The sequence below is a fragment of the Lissotriton vulgaris genome, chromosome 2_2, assembly GCF_964263255.1.
Source record: "Lissotriton vulgaris chromosome 2_2, aLisVul1.2, whole genome shotgun sequence".
NCBI classification, from domain to species: Eukaryota; Metazoa; Chordata; class Amphibia; order Caudata; family Salamandridae; genus Lissotriton; species Lissotriton vulgaris.
Window position 1 is genome coordinate 132,450,735 of NC_141688.1, and position 19,602 is coordinate 132,470,336.

At 44.7% G+C, this 19,602-nt stretch overlaps 1 long non-coding RNA gene across 1 annotated transcript in view; it reads right to left on the bottom strand.

Moving 5' to 3' along the window:
- LOC147729152 (uncharacterized) overlaps positions 1 to 19,602 on the bottom strand; it is a 552,739-nt gene that overhangs the window by 173,900 nt on the left and 359,237 nt on the right. Inside the window, exon 4 of the long non-coding RNA XR_015309185.1 lies at positions 14,403 to 14,442. This is a non-coding gene — a long non-coding RNA (uncharacterized LOC147729152). The remainder of the gene's footprint in view (positions 1 to 14,402; positions 14,443 to 19,602) is intronic.

Genomic DNA, 19,602 nt, shown 5'->3' on the forward strand with positions numbered 1-19,602 from the left:
CAGAGCCACCCACCCACATACAGACAGAGCCACCCACACACACACACACACAGCCAGACACACCCACACACACACACACAGAGCCACCCACCCACACACACAGAGCCACCCACACACACACACAGAGCCACCCGCACACACACACAGAGCCACCCACCCACATACAGACAGAGCCACCCACACACACACACACACAGCCAGACACACCCACACACACACACACAGAGCCACCCACCCACACACACAGAGCCACCCACACACACAGCCACCCACACACACATACAGAGCCACCCACACACACATACAGAGCCACCCACACACACATACAGAGCCACCCACACACACATACAGAGCCACCCACACACAGAGCCACCCACACACAGAGCCACCCACACACACACACACACAGAGCCACCCACACACACACACACAGAGCCACCCACACACACACACAGAGCCACCCACACACACAGAGAGCCACCCACACCCCCACACACACACAGAGCCACACACACACACAGAGCCACCCCCACACACACAGAGCCACCCCACACACACAGAGCCACCCACACACACAGAGCCACCCACACACACACAGAGCCACCCACACACATACAGAGCCACCCACACACATACAGAGCCACCCACACACATACAGAGCTACCCACACACATAGAGTCACCCACATACACACAGAGCCACCCACACACCCACACACAGAGCCACCCACATACACACACAGAGCCACCCACACACACACACACACAGAGCCACCCACACACACACACAGAGCCATCCACACACACACACACACACAGCCACCCACACACACACACAGAGCCATCCACCCACACACACACACAGAGCCATCCACACACACACACACACAGAGCCACCCACACACACACACACACAGAGCCACCCACACACACACACAGAGCCACCCACACACACACACAGAGCCACCCACACACACAGAGCCACCCACACACACACAGAGCCACCTACAAAAAAAGCTACACACACAGAGCGGGAGGAAGGGAGGGAGCGGGTTAAAGGGAAACCCCAGTAACATGGCGGACGGCCTGAAGAGAGGAAGTTCAGCCTCTGACTGCAGTATTGGTGAATTAAGCATCAAACGTGGCCAGAGGAGCGCTGGGCCGGCTGCATGTCCATTGCGCATCAATTCTTTATTAAGCGTATTTCAGAAGGGTCACATTCACCCTGGGAGGAAGGGGGGAGCGGTACGGGCCGGTCCGCTCCTTCTCAGCAGAAGTAAATGGTAAATGCCGGCGTGTGTGCCTACATCTTCCAGACCTCTACTTCCGCTGGTCCCTGGCCTGCTAGAGCCTGCAATGGAGCTTTTTCTCACATTGGCTATAATTAAGCCTGCTATGTTGAGGCTTCAGAAGAAATACTGGGCTCCTGAACAAGACCCTCTGCTGTTCAGCTCTGATCCTTCACCAGACTATGTGATAATATTAGAGGCCAAGAAGTACCCTTCCATATCTTTATCATGATCTGCTCCTGTGGATAAAGACAGCAGGAAACTGGACTCGCAGGCAGCAGAGTCTGCAGCACGACAGCAACACCAATGAAAGCAGTCAGCAATAGAGCTCTCTTGGGAGATCTGACAGAGCTCAGGGGTTCCAGCCAGCATTTCACTGAACCTCTCCCAAGAGACGAGAGAAGACTTCATGGAGATCTTCAGCTCGGGGACCATGGGACCTAGTCAGCTGCGGATTCTTCCCTCCTAGCCACACATGGACACGGTCATGGAGTGAACTTAAGGAGGCAAGCTTGACTCCGGCAAAAACCCCTCAAGCCGGAGCTGCAGTTCTCCGGTTCCACTCTCTGCTGATGACGAAATGGTGAGAATGAAAACCAAAATGGAGACCCTCAAAGCAGTGGGTCAAGCGAAACCAAAAGAACCAAGAAGATCATTCCTACCCTACCTACGTCAGAGGGTTCAAAGCCCTCACTGGTACACAGGTAGATCTCAACAGCAACACCAAAGGTGGTACCAGCGAAAAGAGATGAGAGGATGCTCGGCTCAACAGCCTGCCCAAGGGGGCAAAGCGGCACCAGGATCCAATCCCCTCTTCTGTTACACACTCTCGGTAGGGGGAGCATGTCTCACTATCTGAGAGAGGGGCAACACATCACAAAAGACACCTGGGTTCTCAATATGTCTCAGGTTCACCACCCCGCCACAGTCTATTCCCTCAAAACGTCCAATGTCCAGCGTACATTGCTATGGTCAGAAGTCAACGTCCTCTTATCGAAGAAAGCGGTAGAAGCCGCCCCCTCCTCTCCCCCAGACAACAGGAGACAGGCATTGACACCAGGAGGACAGAAAATAGAACCCCACGTTACGGTTTCTGGCGCCACGTTAGCAGGCTGCGGGCGGTCTGACTAAGTATCGGAAATATTTTCAGTCCGGTGGCCGTTTTGCTTGTAGGACGTGATTGAGGACGTCTTCTGACCTGTGCAGTATATATTTATACGCACAAGGAAAGGCTTTTAAAGGTACATTGTGAAGGTGGCCGTTTATTGTAATGCTGTTGATTGTAAGCAACATTTCTTGAATTTAGTCAAGATATTGTTTTAATGGGATATCAATTTTAATCCTGAGGAAGGTTTTTGGCCTTGAATATCTGTTTGCCATAACCGAAACGCGTCGATGCACTTTGTTGGAGAAATGTTTTGCAATAGAAATAAGAAGCTCATGTGATTGTGAAATCTGACATATCTTCATGAAGCATATCTTATCGAACCATTGAATATTGGTGTCCTTTTTCTCCTTTTTAATTGGAATTATTTTCCTTTTATATTGTCCCATTTTTGTGTGTAATGAATTTCTGATGTATTATAATGTGTTTACTAAAATCTGGTTTTTAACTTACTGAAATAAAATGTACATTTTTTTCTGTATGACTATTGCATGTTTTATATTTTTTGCTCCACATTTGTGAATGTAGGTCAATTGTCTTTGTATCTTGTATAAATATTGTGGTTTGCTTTTAAGTTCACCCAAAGGGGAAAACTTTATTGACAATTGACACCAGGTGAACAAGAAAGACAAAAGTGATTTCAACCCCATACTCAATCTCAAGTGCAGCGCACACAGAGCTCCAGAGGCTGAAAGGGGGAAGCTTATTCTTTTTACAGTGAGGCTAAGCCGTGCCAGGCCCTAGTTCGGCTTCTAGGTGGCTTTTGTTTATCTCAAATTACTCTGGCAACTTGAAGTTAACCACGGATGTGGTGTAATGGCACGAGCAGCCAACCTTGACGCTGGGGGGACCGGGTTGGAGCTTAAGCTGGAGCATCACATTCTAAAATTAACAAACTACTTAATCTCTCCGAGCCTAAAAAATATCAATGTGTCCGTCTGAAATGCAACGAGTGCTCCTGTAAAGTGCTCAGACCCCTTCGGCTCGAGCTCGCGCTTTAAAGAAACACAAATTGCCCAAAAAAAGACAAAAGTGATTTCAACCCCGTACTCAATCTCAAGTGTAGCGCACACAGAGCTCCAGAAGCTGAAAGGGGGAAGCTTATTCTTTTTACAGTGAGGCTAAGCCGTGGCAGGCCCTAGCTCGGCTTCTAGGTGGCTTTTGTTTTTCTCAAATTACTCTGGCACCTTGAAGTTAACCATGGATGTGGCGTAATGGCTAGAGCAGCCAACCTTGACGCTGGGGGACCAGGTTGGAGCTTCAGCTGGAGCATCACATTCTAAAATTAACAAATTACTTAATCTCTCCGAGCCTAAAAAATATCAATGTGTCCGTCTGAAATGCAACAAGTGCTCTTGTAAAGTGCTCAGACCCCTTCGGCTCCAGCTCGCGGTTTAAAGAAAAAATAATTGCCCAAAAAAGTGGGAATTGTGCCTAGTTCCCGAGGCCTCACCGTGAGCATTGTTTGCGTCTTGAGTGGGGCGTCCGGTCCTTTGAAGCTGGAAGGTTCGCCTCGAGATCCCCAGACGGAGGACAGCGCAGGGCATTCAATGCGTGAACATGGAATTCATGTGTGTAAGGGTGACTTGATATGAAATGTTTTCCAGAGCACTGCTGTAGGATAACGTGAGGGCCACGGCATGGGCAGGCTTGACTCGTGAATGAATGTGTTGTATGGGTGAAGTGAGGGGTGTTAGAAGCTCAATGAACATACCCGTGAAACACGTACAGTGCACAATGCCTGACTCCGGGAGCCGGCTCTGAGATGTTACAGGAGTGGAAGGAGAGCAAACTATCGTCGGATAGGGTTACAGAAGTGGGGCTGCACAAACACACGACAAAGCAGCCCGGGTGTCTATACTAACGTGCTCCTGGGCTGCCAGGCACTGGGCATCACACAGTGTTTGTAGACACCAATAAAACAACTAGAAAAAGCTGGAGCGACGTTTGTGGAACTCAGATGCTGAAAGTCTTGGAAGAAACGCTCGTCCTTAACAAAGTTACGTTCGCGCCGTGATAGTGGACGGAGACACGGACAGCGCGAGGGAGGGGCGGGAACTAAGACACGGACAGCGGGAGGGGGGCAGGATACAACCGCGTGGGACCAGGACGAGGTTAGCAATGACGAAAAACATCTGTGTAAAAAAAAAAAGTAAACGCCCACCTCCGAATGATGAACAAAAAGGGGCGGGGCTTAAAAAAAGCAAGAAACGCCCACGAATCTGCTCCAGCCCCGAGTGACACACATCTCTTCCAATGGCTAGCCTCCATTTACGAAGCTAGCCAATGGAAGAGAGAGGCGGGTTAAAGCCCCACTGTAGAAGTCATAAAATCTTGGCTCCGCCCACCCACTGCTTCGCACTGCGACGGTAGCCTCGACCTAAAAAGGAACCTGTTTTATTGTGAAATGGCGCTGCAGGTGAGGTTAGCCCAAGCTTACAATTCTGGGATTTGAGAGTACTCTTTCTAGGACTCACACTACAGCTGCATCACGAGCTTGAAATGAGGCCTTTGCAAATTACACTACCTCTCAAAACCTAACTCAGCGTACTCATGCAGGCAAAAATACGATGGAAATGCACACCTGCAGCTTTCCAAGTGTGCAGCGTCCACAAATAAACAGGTGTGCATTCTACACCCGAATGCCTTTCTGGCACCTGTAAATAGGGAAAAATGTGCTAATAACTCCTAGCATTTGAGACCCAGTTGTTACTGTATTCAGACTTTATGATTTTAGGAAGTTATTGACCCAACACGGGGTTGAATATGTCACAATATCAATGCCTCTATGTAAGGAACATCAGTTATAACATATACACATTGTTGTTCTATACATTTTGGAATCGTTACCATTTCTGTGTCCCAGGCACTTCATACAGAAACTAATAGTAAGTTTGTAGCACTGTCAAGAGTCTGTGCGCAAATGTCTTTACTTTGTGAACATAAAAGACTAATCCAACAGTAAAACCAAAAAACGTGCACTAGGGATTAGCAAACATCACTGTCTAGTTATAACAGGCTAAGGGAAACAACATGCACTTCCTAACCAAGGCATAAATATCAATTCAAATGTGATGTTAGCAAAGTAAATATATCAAAGAACACACACTGGCCTGGAATTGCAGGCTACACTTCAAGTAGCTTCTGCAGTCTAACAAAAGGACTGCTTGGTGTGCCATCTAGAAACGTTATGTGAACACAAATAGGACAAAATCACCATGCATAAAATGCTCGGATAGCAAACTAACAGAAACACACAAAAGTCAAAGGCAATAGAGGGCGGACCCCAAGCTCTTTCTCTCGGTGGTCTTCTTCCTATTATACATTTTTTGAGGAATAGGTGTGATGAAGCCACCAAACCACTAAACCTCTGTTCAGCCAGACCTAAAAAGTCCTGAGAAATCAAATTACAATCTTCATCAAAGTAAAAAAAATTACAGGAATTCCAAAATGACAGAACACGCACAATTAAATGAAGGTATATCGAACAAGAGTTAAACTAAATCCACCGGCCTACAGTCATTTTTTCACAACCAAGATATCACAGTTTATGAAGAATGAATCGGTGCTCAAACTTGCAAGAAGATGCCTGTTCTTTTCATACTGTATCCTGCTTATGAATCTGTGAGAGGCTGTGGAGTCCATAAAGAGCGCTATACAAGATGCTAGTGATCCACTCATTCCTCTCTTACTTGCTTAAACTAAACACCTTAAGTACATCTTAAAATGGGCAAAACTGGGTAAACGATTTCATTTGTGTTTATTCAGCATATCTGCATAGCCCAGACCTAGGTGCAGGGGCAAGAAAGTGTTTCACATGGAACAAAAATAGATAAAAGCTGTTCAAATGTCAGATAAACAGGAATAATAAAGTTTGTAGGGCCTGTATCTGGTAGAGGCTATATCAAACCGCAGACTCCTTACCTTAGAATTTCCACAGGAGTCAGACTGGATCCGGTAGATTTTTCATGAGCAGAGCGCCGGTAGGTAGTGTCTCTCGGCTCGTCGTCTGTCGTTGTCCGTGCCAGAAACGCTGTCAGTGTACCCATATAGGTCCCATTCAGGCGGGCTGTCAGTTAACTTTCACGATTTTCCACGCCAGAAACGCAGAACCATGAAAAACACTGACCCCTGGAGTGTCAAAACTAGGGACCTTAAAGGGGTCATCCCTGTTTCAAGAAATCCGTTCAAGGAGCATAGAGGATGGGTGGGTTGGTAAGAAATCAGCAGCTAGATATAGTCTCTACCAGATAAGGCATTACCATTACTTGTTCATCTGATAGAGACTTCTAGCTGAAGATTCCTTACCTTAGAATAGATAGCCAAGAAATAACCTTCCCGGAGGTGGGTCTGAGAACTAATTATAAAGGAGAAAGTCCTGTAGGAACGAACGGGCAAAGTGCCCATCCCAGCAGACCCGACTGTCCAGACAGTAACATTTGGTGAACGTGTGTAGGAAAGACTTCATTCCTTTTTGGAAGTTGATTAGATCGAATGAAGGAGTCCCAGAGAAGAGAACCAAAGCTGGGTGTCGTCAGCATAGGACACCAGTGCAAAGCCCAGAGATTTCACACCCTGTGCCAATGGCTGAATGTAGATATTAAACAGCATAGAGCTCAGGGAGGAGCCCCGGGTGATGCTGTGGCGTAAAATATGCCAGTTGGAGCAAAAAGGAGGAGACACCACCTGAAAAGAGCAGACAGCGAGAAAAGAAGACAATCAAGTCAAAGCAGAGCATCCAACCCTAATCTCTCGTCGGCGTTGGAGCAAGATGTTGTGTCAAAGCGGCACTTAGGTCAAATAAAATCAATACACAGGAACTGCCTTCATCCAGAGAACCGCTAATGTGCTCGGTGACTGCGAGAAAAGCAGACTTTGTACTGTGCACTGACCTGAAAGCATTCTGGGAAATGTCCACAATGTGATTTTCCTCCAGGACGTTCGTTCAAATGGCATTGCCTTGAGTTTATGTTGCTTTTGCAAGAAATCGCAAAAGAGAGATCGGACGGATATTTTTCGGTTTTGAAGCATCCAACGTAGGTTTTCAGGAGAGGTTTGACTTTGGCATGCTTCCAGGGACTAGACACCAATGCAGATGTCAATGAGAGATTTATCAAATCAAGGCAGGGAGCGGATAGGCAGTCCTGCAGTTTCCTAAACAAGTCCGTCTTGAAAGGGTCGGCAGGATAGCCAGATTTGACCTTCTTCCATGGAATATGCAGCTCTGACAAGGTCATAGGCGTTGATAAGTGTAGCCGTGGCATGATGATGCCAGTTGAACTTGCTGGGCAGGAGTCAGCAAGATTGACAGTGAAGCTGGGGTAGATGATTTCTACTTTGCTAATGAATTGCTTTACCAACTTCTCACAGCGGTCACTGGAGGCTTCCATATGATCCATGGCACGTACCGGTATAGTTAAACTGTTAAGGAGAGAGAAAATTACTTTAGAGGAATTATTGCTATTATTGGTAGCAAAATATTCAGCTTTACATCTCTTGATCAATTTATTATATTATTTAATGGCAGCTCAGTTTAGTGTTTTTCTTGAATCATCCTATGATCTCCTCCAAGAGCGCTCCAGAGATTACGTTAACCAGGGTCCAGCCTGCTTTTTACTAATCCAAACTGGTCTAACAGGGACAAAAATGTCTAGCACATTAGAGAGCCAGTACTGGACATTATTGTTAGCATCTTCCACATTAGGTTCTGGCAGCGGGCACTGCTTCTGAAGAAAGTGTTCTAATTTTCTGAGGTCAAGCTTATGCCAAGGACATCTAGAACTAAGGACTGGGTAAGAAAACTAGTAATGGCCTACTAAGCATATGAACATAGGGATCAGGAAATCATCTGTCCATGTCATAGGAAGGGGGGTCAATACATTCAAAGCATTAAGATTGGGAAAAAAACTGGATCCATGAGATGCCCAGCCAAATGGGTGAGAAAGCAAAAGACACACAATTGATGGAAGGAATGCAGAACAAATCAAAACATTCACCCCCAGTCAAGTTCTGGGTTAAATCCATCATTATTTTGCTCACCATGCCACCCCAGTTTAGACCAAATGGGTGGCACCAACCACACGTTGCAGGAGCTGACATACAGCCAGGTCATCTAAAAAATTAACAATGTCGCCATCCTGCCTGACATCCAAATGTAGATTGAAGTCGCCTACTATATTAAAATTGGCTGGTCAAAAAATCAGAGGGGGAACGGATCACTCGTCCTGGGTCACCAGGGTTTCTTAGTTCTTTCGTTTCACGGTACCAATAAAAAAAACCTCAATCACGTGCTAAGGTTCGGATGGCGGTATATTTTGGTTCTCCGCCTTTATAGGTACGTGACAGCATCATCATTGGGTGATAGTCCGATAGACCATGAGGTTTACCAGTACCTCCCTAAACGTATCGGACAGGCCGGGACCACCGCTGCAATACCACGTGACGGTGGTGTTGCCAATGAACACTTGCACCATGTGTGTCTGAAATTCCGCCAGAGGCCAGAGTCCTCTGATCTCCACCTCTCCTAGATGGCCGCCCCACTCCAGGAGTGAAGCATCTGTTTCTACTGTGAGATCAGGTTAGAGTAGGGAGAGGGGTGTGCCTCTGACCCAATTGCGGATTGTGAGCAACCACTGAAGATTGGTTGCAGTTCTCTCAGAGATCTGGACCAGGTTGCAGACCTTCTCCTGATGCTGCACCCACAGGAACTTCAGGTCCCACTGCAGATCCCGGATATGCCAGCAGGCATGGGTCACCAGCAGGAGGAAAGAGGCCCAGCAGCCTCAGAGTCAGTCACACTGAAAACCAGGAGAGAGGCTGTAACATCAGTATCAGAGCCTGAATATCTTGAAATCGCCATTCGGGGGGGAAGGGGGCACAGCCTGGAACAAGCCCAACTTCAACAGACAGTCGTCGAGGTAGAGGGAAGACTGACACCCCTGGCCTCCGCGGATGAATTGCAACCACGAGCACTACCTTGGCGAACACCCGAGGGGTGCTGGTAAGGCCAATAGGAAGCACGGTGAACTTAAGGTGCTTGTGGCCCACTGTAAACCACAGGTAGCGCGGGTGGGCCGGCAGGATGAGAATATGAAAATAAACATCCTGCAAGTCCAACGCCACCATACAGTCCCATGAGTCCAGGGCAGACGATATCTGAGCTAACGTGAGCATTTTTTATTTCTCCTTTGTGAGGAAGAGGTTGAGAGTTTGGAGATCAAGGATAGGGCAAAGGCCCCTTGTAATTTTTTGGGGAGCCAGAAAGTAGCAGGAATAACAACTACAGCCTACTGCTGGCTCCAGAAACCTCTCAATGGCTCTCTTGGCCAAGAGTGCAAAGACCTCATCGTGGAGAAGGGACAGATGATCCTCCGTCAGCCGGTCATTAGATGATAGGAGGGGTAGTCTCGAAGGGGAAGCCCAATTGGACAATCTGCAGAACCCACCTGTCTGATGTTTTGAACTGCCATTGGGGCAGCCCATGGCAGTCCATGGTGTATCCTACCACCAACTGAGTGCCCATGGTGGTAAATGTCAGACTAGCAGAGTTTGGAGGACAGACCATACTGCTGGCCACTGACCCCCGAGATCTGTGGGTACCGCGCCCTTGGCCATGCAGAGGCTGGGGAGACTGCACATTGTCTGGATGGGAATTTGTGCAGCTGGAAGCACCTTCTTTAGCCGCAAAAGGCTGATTGAGGTGGCCGAGGGACAGTTAAGAGGCCTAAGGACCAGGTTGTAGCACGACATTCATTAAAGCGTTTGAACTCCGAATCTGCCTTGTCTTCTAACAGATAGATGGGTGCCATTGAAGGGCATGTCCATAAGAGAAGTTTGGACATCTCTCGAAAACACAATCGGCTACAGCCAGGTGAAGGCATTGGCATCTGGACCAGCGACAGCGTAGGTCCAGATGGCATGACTGACGTCGGTCCTGATCCAGTAATGGATACCTGTGGCCAGAGCTTATGGTACGGAACCAGATGGGGCCCCTTATAACCCCTCGGACCCAAAGGCTCATCGACGTAGTCAGGCGGCCCAAATATGAGACACAAGGACTCATGAAACTCTTTCAATTGGGCGGGGTTGCTTTAGTCTTTGGAAATTCAGGGAGGCTCAGAGTCGGCCCAGGTGCAGGTTCCTGAAAACAAGGTCTAGACCACAGAGGTTGTCTCTCCTTATCGGACGAGAAGTCGAAGAATACTTTGACTTCCTGCTCTTCTTTTTGTGCATCCTACCGAGTGTCCCAGGGACATGAAATGGGACGAGGAGGACTTTATATGAACAAACGATCACGGGACCTTCATCTCGGCTTACGCGGAGCCACATGCCAGGCCGCTAGCAGGTTCAGGGACGCCTCCCTCAAAGCCATTGGAGTCACAGCCCGGCAACCGGAAAACACCTTGGTGTCGTGGTGGTGCACCAGACACCACAAATAACTAGTTGCAGGAGCATCACCAACATCAGTGACAGACACCCTGGGTTTGAAACACAATTTGCGCGAAGACATTCCTCGACACACCAGGAGGTAAACCTCAAAAGTAGTCGCCAAAAACTTAGAAAAAAGCCTGTCAAAAAACAACAGCGGGTTAAGCTCTTTTCTGTATCAGCACTGGCAGGCGTGGAAAGAAAAGAACTGACGTCAGCACGCCTGGGTGGTGCCTCTATAGGTACAGCAACACAATTTCCAGCGCAGACAACGCCGAAGACAGACGTGGAGCCAATCAATACCACCCAGAGATGCGCAGGAGTACTGCTTGAGAAAAATCTTCCAGATCCAATCTGACGCCTGGGGAAATTCTAAGGTAAGGAATCTGCAGCTAGAACTCTCTATCAGATTAGACCATCTGTGGTTGGAAGGCGAAAACTGGCAGCTCACCCTGTGTGAAGAGTGTGTAACATGTGCCCCTCAGACAGAGAGGCATAGCTGTGTACTGGAATAGACTTTCTCTGACAGTCACAACTTGGCATGCTTTGTGTCTGACCAAAATAACCTACCATTGCATACCGGCTTACGTTTTTGTCAATTTTAAACTATGCCCTTTAAGTGAGTGAGGGAAACTGAAGGCCTTACAAAGTTTCACTATAAAATATGACATGCTTACCTGGATGCCCTTAAATGAGAACCAAGGCATATATTTGATTGGCTAAACAAGCATTGGCAAAACGAATAGGTCGTACCTTTGACACTTACTGGCTTTATCAAAGGGTTCTAGCCATGCTGCATAGCATTACCCACGGGACACAGTTCTTGCAAGAACAATCGGCTGTTTAGCGAGTTAAGCCTAGAGTCTACAAGGGGTGTATCTCAAATATGGAATAACAGGGACAAACCCCCAACATCACCTGATCGAATGATGAATAATGATTAAAAGTTGAATGGACTATTAATGATAACTTTATAATTATGTCTCACCTGCCAGCAAGCTGGTGTGTCATGGTGTACAACCGCGACCTTTGAACTCCAGCAATGGCTCTGGCTAATTAACTGCCTACTGATTCCAGTATTGGCAGCCCAGTGCCCCAAGAGCATGGGTTCATTATTACAACGTTTAGAAAAGGCAAAAGTATGGCATGAAGCGCTATAAACAAAAATTGACAAAACATTATATAAATGACGATATTTATTTTTGTATTTGCAGTGGCATACATGAATACCCACTTTGAGGCCCAAATTTCAGCCTGGAGGGTGAGGGGGCAGAGAGCCCATCCCTTTCCCTGAGATCTGGAAGCACTAGAATACTTCAGGGGGCTGCAGGAAGGGCCTGGGTCGAATACTGCACGGTATTAGTGGGGCTGGTGAGAGCAGGGGATTTCGTGCATCTTTCCAGGTTTCACAGCTGTGGCCTCTCAGCAACAGCCTGTGTTTACGAGCCGTGCATAATAGTAGATTAAATGTCAGGGCTATAAAAAAAGCGTGTGGAATCGAAAGCATGACTTTCTGGGCCAGTGGTTTCCCTTCAAAAGTCAACATTTTCAGCTGTGAAGGTAACAGTGGAGGGGGAACGCGTGAGGATTACTGTCTACTGCACAGAGAAAACTGCTCAGTTCCATCAGTATTGGCTGCAGATGTGGGATTTGTGACCGATATTTTGACAGGAATCCAGCATGTTCTTCACTCGCATCCTCAAACTTGTGTTTTAAAGGTAATAAAAAAAAATCACTTTCCATCAACATTTGGAACACAAAAGCATCACATAAACACTCCAGTGTAGTTCAACGAATCCCTGTTCAACTCCGAGAAGGTAAGGGCTTGTATGGCAATTTGAGCTTTTGAGACAAAAAATATTTTTGCTTTTGGTAAATGTTTTTTTTTTGCACTTGCAAATTATCTGGTGGCCTCTTCAAAAAATAAAGTTATATAAAAAGCATGACAAAACAAAAAATTATGCAGTTAAAGCGAAAATTCTGACAGCCAGTGTTTGACCTATTGGCTTTGCCAATGCTTCTTTACTAAGGCTGCACGGTTTCTTGCAACATCTAACAAATCAAGGCATCCTCATATTCAGCAGTAACTGAACGAAAATCTAGTACATAACAAGCCTGATTATCAAAAACATTTCTGCAGAGTCACTTCTTTCTCCAAAATTAGGTATGAACTAACAGTGATTTTTTTCCATTGTTGATTCACTAATAATTTACATTACAACTTAACTTAACATGACCGGACACAGAAATTCGCTAAAAGATCTCTATCCAATAATGTTTATGACTGTACAAATGGTCAAATCACAGATTACTTCGGTGGACTTCAATAAACACTGGAAACAGGCAGAGGAGTTTAAGTGAAGGAGTTTAAAAATGGGTTTCTTCCCACAAATAGTAACACATTTCCTGTGTATCATCATCAAATACGCTTCTATTTTATCAAGCCCCAGGATCCATATTTGAGTTTTGAAAGTTTAAGATACATTCTTAATAGCTGTAGATAGATTCTTGATAAAAAGTACTTGATCCTAGTAGAAGGTTAATATAAAAAAAGAGAACCATGATGTAAACCACCCAGATGCTGAGTGTGAATACAGGCGCACACATTTAGGCATATAGGTATATAAACATGATTGTGGTAAATTGCATTCCAAATGCAGGTGGTTCAAGGATTTAATTACATTACATTGCGCAATAGCACCCACTAACCTGGATTCTTTTTCATCCCATATACGGCTAGGGGACTGAGTTGGTTATGTACTGCAAGAGGGTCTGCACAGTCTTACTGATGTTGAAGTTGAGATTGTGAGAATATTAAATTCCTTAGTGCAGTGTTTGCCCAAACTGTGGATCGAGAACCGCTGGTGGATCTTTGCACCCCTTCAGTTTCACCCATCCTACTTGCACACATCCCACGTATACACAGAACCAGATCAAGAGGACGGGCATGCCCTTAAATCGCTCCTAAAGCTTGGACCGACCTCCCACTCGACATCAGAGCCTCCTCCCTCTTGAATTCCACAGAGAAGCTGAAGACCTGCCTTTTCAATTAACCAACCTACCATAGGTAGGGCTAGGCACGCACACCTGCTCAGCACCAGGATACCCCTCCGGTTGATGGTGCTCTTTACAAATACACACAACATTACATATACTCAAAAGGTCTTTGAGCCTTAAGTGTACAAATCTCCTCCGCAGGTTCTGTGCAGATGCTCTTGTTCCCCAGAATGTAACCGATCATTAGACCCTTCATGGGATCACATCTGAGGGGACTGGTCTTACTGGAGTTGCCACCACCCTCCAAGTCTTTACAGCCTTGATATTTTCACCTACAAATCAACGATTCCAGGTGTGTTAGTCTAATCAATTCAATGGAAGGTCACTTGAACTCCCAGAAAGCACTAATCTATCACACAAACCTCTTGGCCTGGAAACAATTGAATTAATTGTGTGGTAGCAGGTGGAGCTGCATCCAAATCAACATAAAAACAAGCTAGGAGTGAATATTTAAGAGAGTCTTACTGTCTCGCAGGAAGCTGTGCCCTTCTTCGGTAATTTACAGCTGTAAAGGAACAAGAAGAAAATCATTAAATAATGTACAAACATTAGTAAAAGTATATAATATATGGTAACTGGTGGCAAGAAAGAAAATGTTATTAAGTGGTGCAAGAAAATGAAGAGGCCAGGGTCGGCAGGTCAGTATAGTACCAATGAAGCTATGTGTCCTTATGCAAGGAAGGAAAATGGACTCTCTGGACCCTGGTGGGGTGCTAAAATCCAGTCATAACTGGAGTGCAGACTGTAAAATTACAGCTAGACCCCGAGGGCAGTGTTTACCTCCCATACAGATTATGCAGAAAGATGTTTTAATTGCACTAGACACCTCAGTCTCAAATATGTAAAGCCAGCCAGAAGTGGCAGGTAGGTAAACAGCTTATGACCTGGCAACTTGCCTCAGTTATCTTGGGTAACAGGCCTTTGGATCCTGCAGGGGCTACTGTGTCACTGTTTGAATTGGCATAAAATGATTGGTGCATGTGCAAGCACTTAACCAAAGCAACCAATCTCAGCCGCTGCTGATGGAGGTCAGGAAGTGAACGTTGGAAGCAGGTCTGACTTCTACAACATCTGCACCTCTGTACCCATGGAAGCGGCAGTTATCGCGGACGCAGCGGGTCTGCCAAACGTTCAAAGTGATCAAAATAGACCCACCCTCTGAGAAGACAGTTCAGAACAATTCTAACAAGACTCTAAGTAAAAGGCCCAATGTGGGGAACCTACAGTGGAGGCCCCTTAACAGAATATCTCAATTAACACAAAAATCTGAATTTAATTCCATAACGGCTCAAAAACAGAAGAAGTAAACGTCCAAGCGGACTGAATTATTGCCCACAACAAAACTCATCAGGTAGCCATTATTTTTCTAGCTCTATCGGCTGTGTAGAGGAGGATGGAAAAAACTGATATGGCCACTAAGTGCCTAAAATTTATTTTAGTAACCAGAGCTTGAGGAGAACAGGGTACAAGAGTAAAGTATAGTGTGGAACAGCCCAATCGCCACTATCCCAGTTTACTGAAAAACACCCCTACAGTGCTCAGTCAAGGTAACATCACAGTCTTCCTGAACCACGCCAATCACTGCGTAAGGAAGACTCTCCTGTATCGGAGCGGGAGCACAACAGATGTTATGGTTTTGGAGGTGAAAGGAACAACTGCTTTACAATGGACCTCATACCTGTTTATTCACCCAGTGCCTTTTTGAAAAACAGGGGACCCCTACAATTCAATAGGTTTTCTATTCGTAGGGTACAAATATCAATGGGAAACATTCAATTAATATATGCCATCTTATTTTGGGTGAAAAAAGAATAAATTCAAACCAGTAGCGACCAATTACACATGACTAAAAAGTCAGACCCATTATTTAGAAAAATATAAATAAGTATTTAATTTAATTTTTTTGACTTGTTTTTCATTCAATATGTCAAATTTGTTCAACAATCAAATTCATTATACTTGAACACATAAATTTGTATTAATTAACATACACAAAAACATAAAACACAAAATACAAAACATAAGAATTTTTGAGGTCGATGTACTATTGAGGTAGGCAAAGCGGTGGATTGAAGCTACGCGCGTTTCGGCAAACTGCCTATATCAGGTGACCGTCATTCGCAACAATACTTAAATAGACAACATACAAATTTGTTTTGTTAACCGTCACTAATATTAGCGTTTAGGGGACAGCGATTTATAGTACAAGGTTGCTTCTCTCAATTAGACTTAATTTGTTTAAAAGGGGGCCATATTTCAATGTTCAAATTATTTTTTATAGAATGGCCTTGAATAGAATTATTTCTTGTGCAGGTCCACGTGCAGCAGGCTTCACGGTAATACTTTATACATACTAATCTTTAAAAGAACTGAGTGTTCTGCAACCTCAATTACGAAATGTAGCTAATTCTTCGTTGTTCCTATACTTTTTTTTTCTCAAATAGGATATAGACTCAAAACGCCCTTTAGATAGGAAGAGTCTTCGGAGCCTTCAGCTCAGGATTCATTTATTTCATTGTTAAGTCGCTGCGTGATGCTTCACGATTCAGCAGATAACGACTTTGGGTCTGTTGGGTTCACGAAAACGCCCCTTGTATCGGGGTTTCTGCCTGCAGTCCTCGCCGGTCGCTCCAAATGGAGAGAGTGCCATCAGCAATATGGCATAGTCTTTAGTTCATCCAGCAAAAACATGTCTCAAAGTTTCGGACCTCAAGATAACCCTTCTATGCATAGTTCTATTATTGGTCCAAATAAACCAAAAAGGAGCTGACTCGAGCATTGGTTCTGGAACGACTGGACAATACAATGCAGTTGCATGTGGTCCAACATAATAATCAATAGTCAACAGCAAGTGGTGAATCAAGTGTCAAGGCTGACATGCAACTTGATGAACCAGGAGCACAAAAAACACGTTGTAAAAGCATTCCAAAGACTCCCACTCAAAGCCTGGATTCATTGCTATGTCTGTGCACTAAGTCTTCTTTGTGTATGAAAAGACAAAAACATAGGATAGGGCAGCACCCCAAGAGAGGGAACCAAAATCTGGAATTCAATCAACCCAGTCATTATAGCACAGTTGAACTACCCATTCTTTAGGAGACTTCTAAAAACAGAACTTTTCAACCAGGTCTATAATTTATGATTGAGATCAACAGATGTAGTGACTAAGTAATGGTACATCAAACTCAAATCCAATCAAATGAAATCGAATCAGATTTATACAATGCTAAAAACCCAATAGGGCGAATAAGCCCTTAGCGACCCTGGGATAAGATAACCATTATTTAAAAAGTAGGGTCTCTTACGCCTTCCTGAAATGACGCAGCTTTTGAAGATCTCTCTAATCCATATGTTAATTGTTCCACAAATTGGTGGCAATCTCTGAAAAAGGTTTTCTCTCCGTCTTTTTCCTGGCAAACCTGTGAAGCATCAACAGATGAATGCCCACAGATCTTAAGACCATCTAAGAGGAAATATCAAATCAACTAATTTCAGATACTCTGCGGCGCTGCCGTAAAGAACTGTGTGTGTGACGGAAAGCAATGTGAAAGCAATATGGAAGGCCACTGGGAGCCAATATAGGTCGCTCCAACGAGTGGAGGTATGTGCTGAGATGGAGACCACCAGATATTTCAATGAGTGATGCTAGATGCCAGGACTCTAACTGTGTGCTCTTTAAGACATGCACCATCCCTTACTCTCCAGGGTCTTCACCAACAAACGCTCATCAATTTTTCAAATGAAAGGCAACAAATAGTAATCAATAACTATACGTCACACTCTATAACTCAATTAGCATCATATGTAACACCCCAGAGGTATTGTGACATATGTATCCACACAGCTAAGCTGTGTTTTTCCGTAGACTAGGATAACGCTTAAGTCACCACTATTTAAGTATCATGGTAAAAAGGTTAGTCGCAAAGCAGCAATAGGATTTTCCATATCAATCCAATGTTGGCAGGAAAGATACTAAATTGTAAACCGAACCTCATAGATCAGCACTATTTTCTGTTTTCACCCTGGTCTTTGATAATATGATTCAGGTGGAGAGGACAATCGATACTAAAGAGAAGTAAATTCAGTGTGTGTGTAAACTGTGTCCTTCACCCATCCCAAATTCACCCCGCTGTACCCTTGTGAAGTATTCCACAAGTCCTCTACTTAGGTTTGAACTGTATGAATACCTATACCATAAAATAATAGACAACCTTGCAGGTTGCATGAGTTTATTAAGATTACAACTAGTGGATGTAAAAAAAAAAGGAAAAACTGAATATTTTGCAAGACGTTCTGCCAGAACCAGTCACTTGTTGCAGATACCTCAGTGAACTTCTATGTAGGAACCTCTCATGATGGTGACAAAGACAACTGACTAACATGCACATTGGCGGTTTCTTCATCAGGCGAGTTCGCACTTGCTGTTTCGGTGGAGCACTCTTACTCACTTTTCGATTCCCCAATCGGAGGACTCTTGGATAATGTTATTGTCTGACTCTCACAATAGATCCTAACTGATTTGTTGGGTTGCCTCTGCAAAAATGAAATGCAGATCTAATTCTCCTTGGAGGGGTGTGGGTTAGGGGTATTGGCTATTTCTTAATTACTGTATTTTGCCATGGTATTTAATTTGTGATCAATTGCTCCATAAACGTACATATAAGTGTTTATCTTTGTGGTTATTTCACTAAAGGAGATCACAAGTCCAGGTGCAGTGAATGCAACTATTAAGATGCATGCATAGAAAAAACTATTAAGATGCATCTGCAGCTCTTGATCTCTACCTTACCAACCATTATACTGTGTCCTCTTATTCCTTTCCCAGGCCCATTTTCATACTACTGAATAAGGTCACTGCTCTCTGAATCCGGGTTACCATGAGGTTGATCACGTTTCAAGACCGTTTGGAATTGACAATTAATAGCTTAGAAAAAGAATGCATTTCTTTGAGTCCCCAGACTGCAAGTAAACCGAAAGACTAAAAGTAAAAGGGACATGCTGCAGAATAATAAACAAGCATTGGCAAAACCAATAGGTTGTGCCTATCTAAAGTGAGTGACGATATGTTGGCTGTGTCTATAAGGAAGGCTACTCCAACAAGTAGCCGTGAGCTACTGGTAAGCTCTCCAGCTACTTGTAAATAGCTCTCCTGTGTGCAGTTCAGTCTAGTGAAGAAGAAGCTTATGCTGGGTTTAATACATATATGCATCCCAAAGTTGATACAAGTGTCATGTCATTCGAGACACAAATGTGTGTATTTTCAGAACTTAAAAAGTGATATTGGAAAAAAATGGTTGGATTCGAAAATATATTTAAAGCTAATATTTGAGTGATAAATCAAAAGGCATTGGGGCGACTTAGTAGAATTATTAACTAGGCGACAGAGGCACTGCAGGTACATGGATGTCATGTATTCGATGCAGAGGCATTTCAAATCGCTAAAGGCTTTATCACAATAATGCTGGCTATCCTGTGTGATGGGCGGGGTGATCACTGCCGGTAATCTTGCACGGGGGGCCAAGTTGTCAGACGTGATCACTATTATCACGCTAATAATATAAGTAGCTCAGTAGAACTTTCAGTGAACAGAGGTAGCTCTTATCACAGAAAAGGTTGGAGACCCCTGCTGAAATGTATAGTTTATAAAAAGGAAAAAAAAAAACAA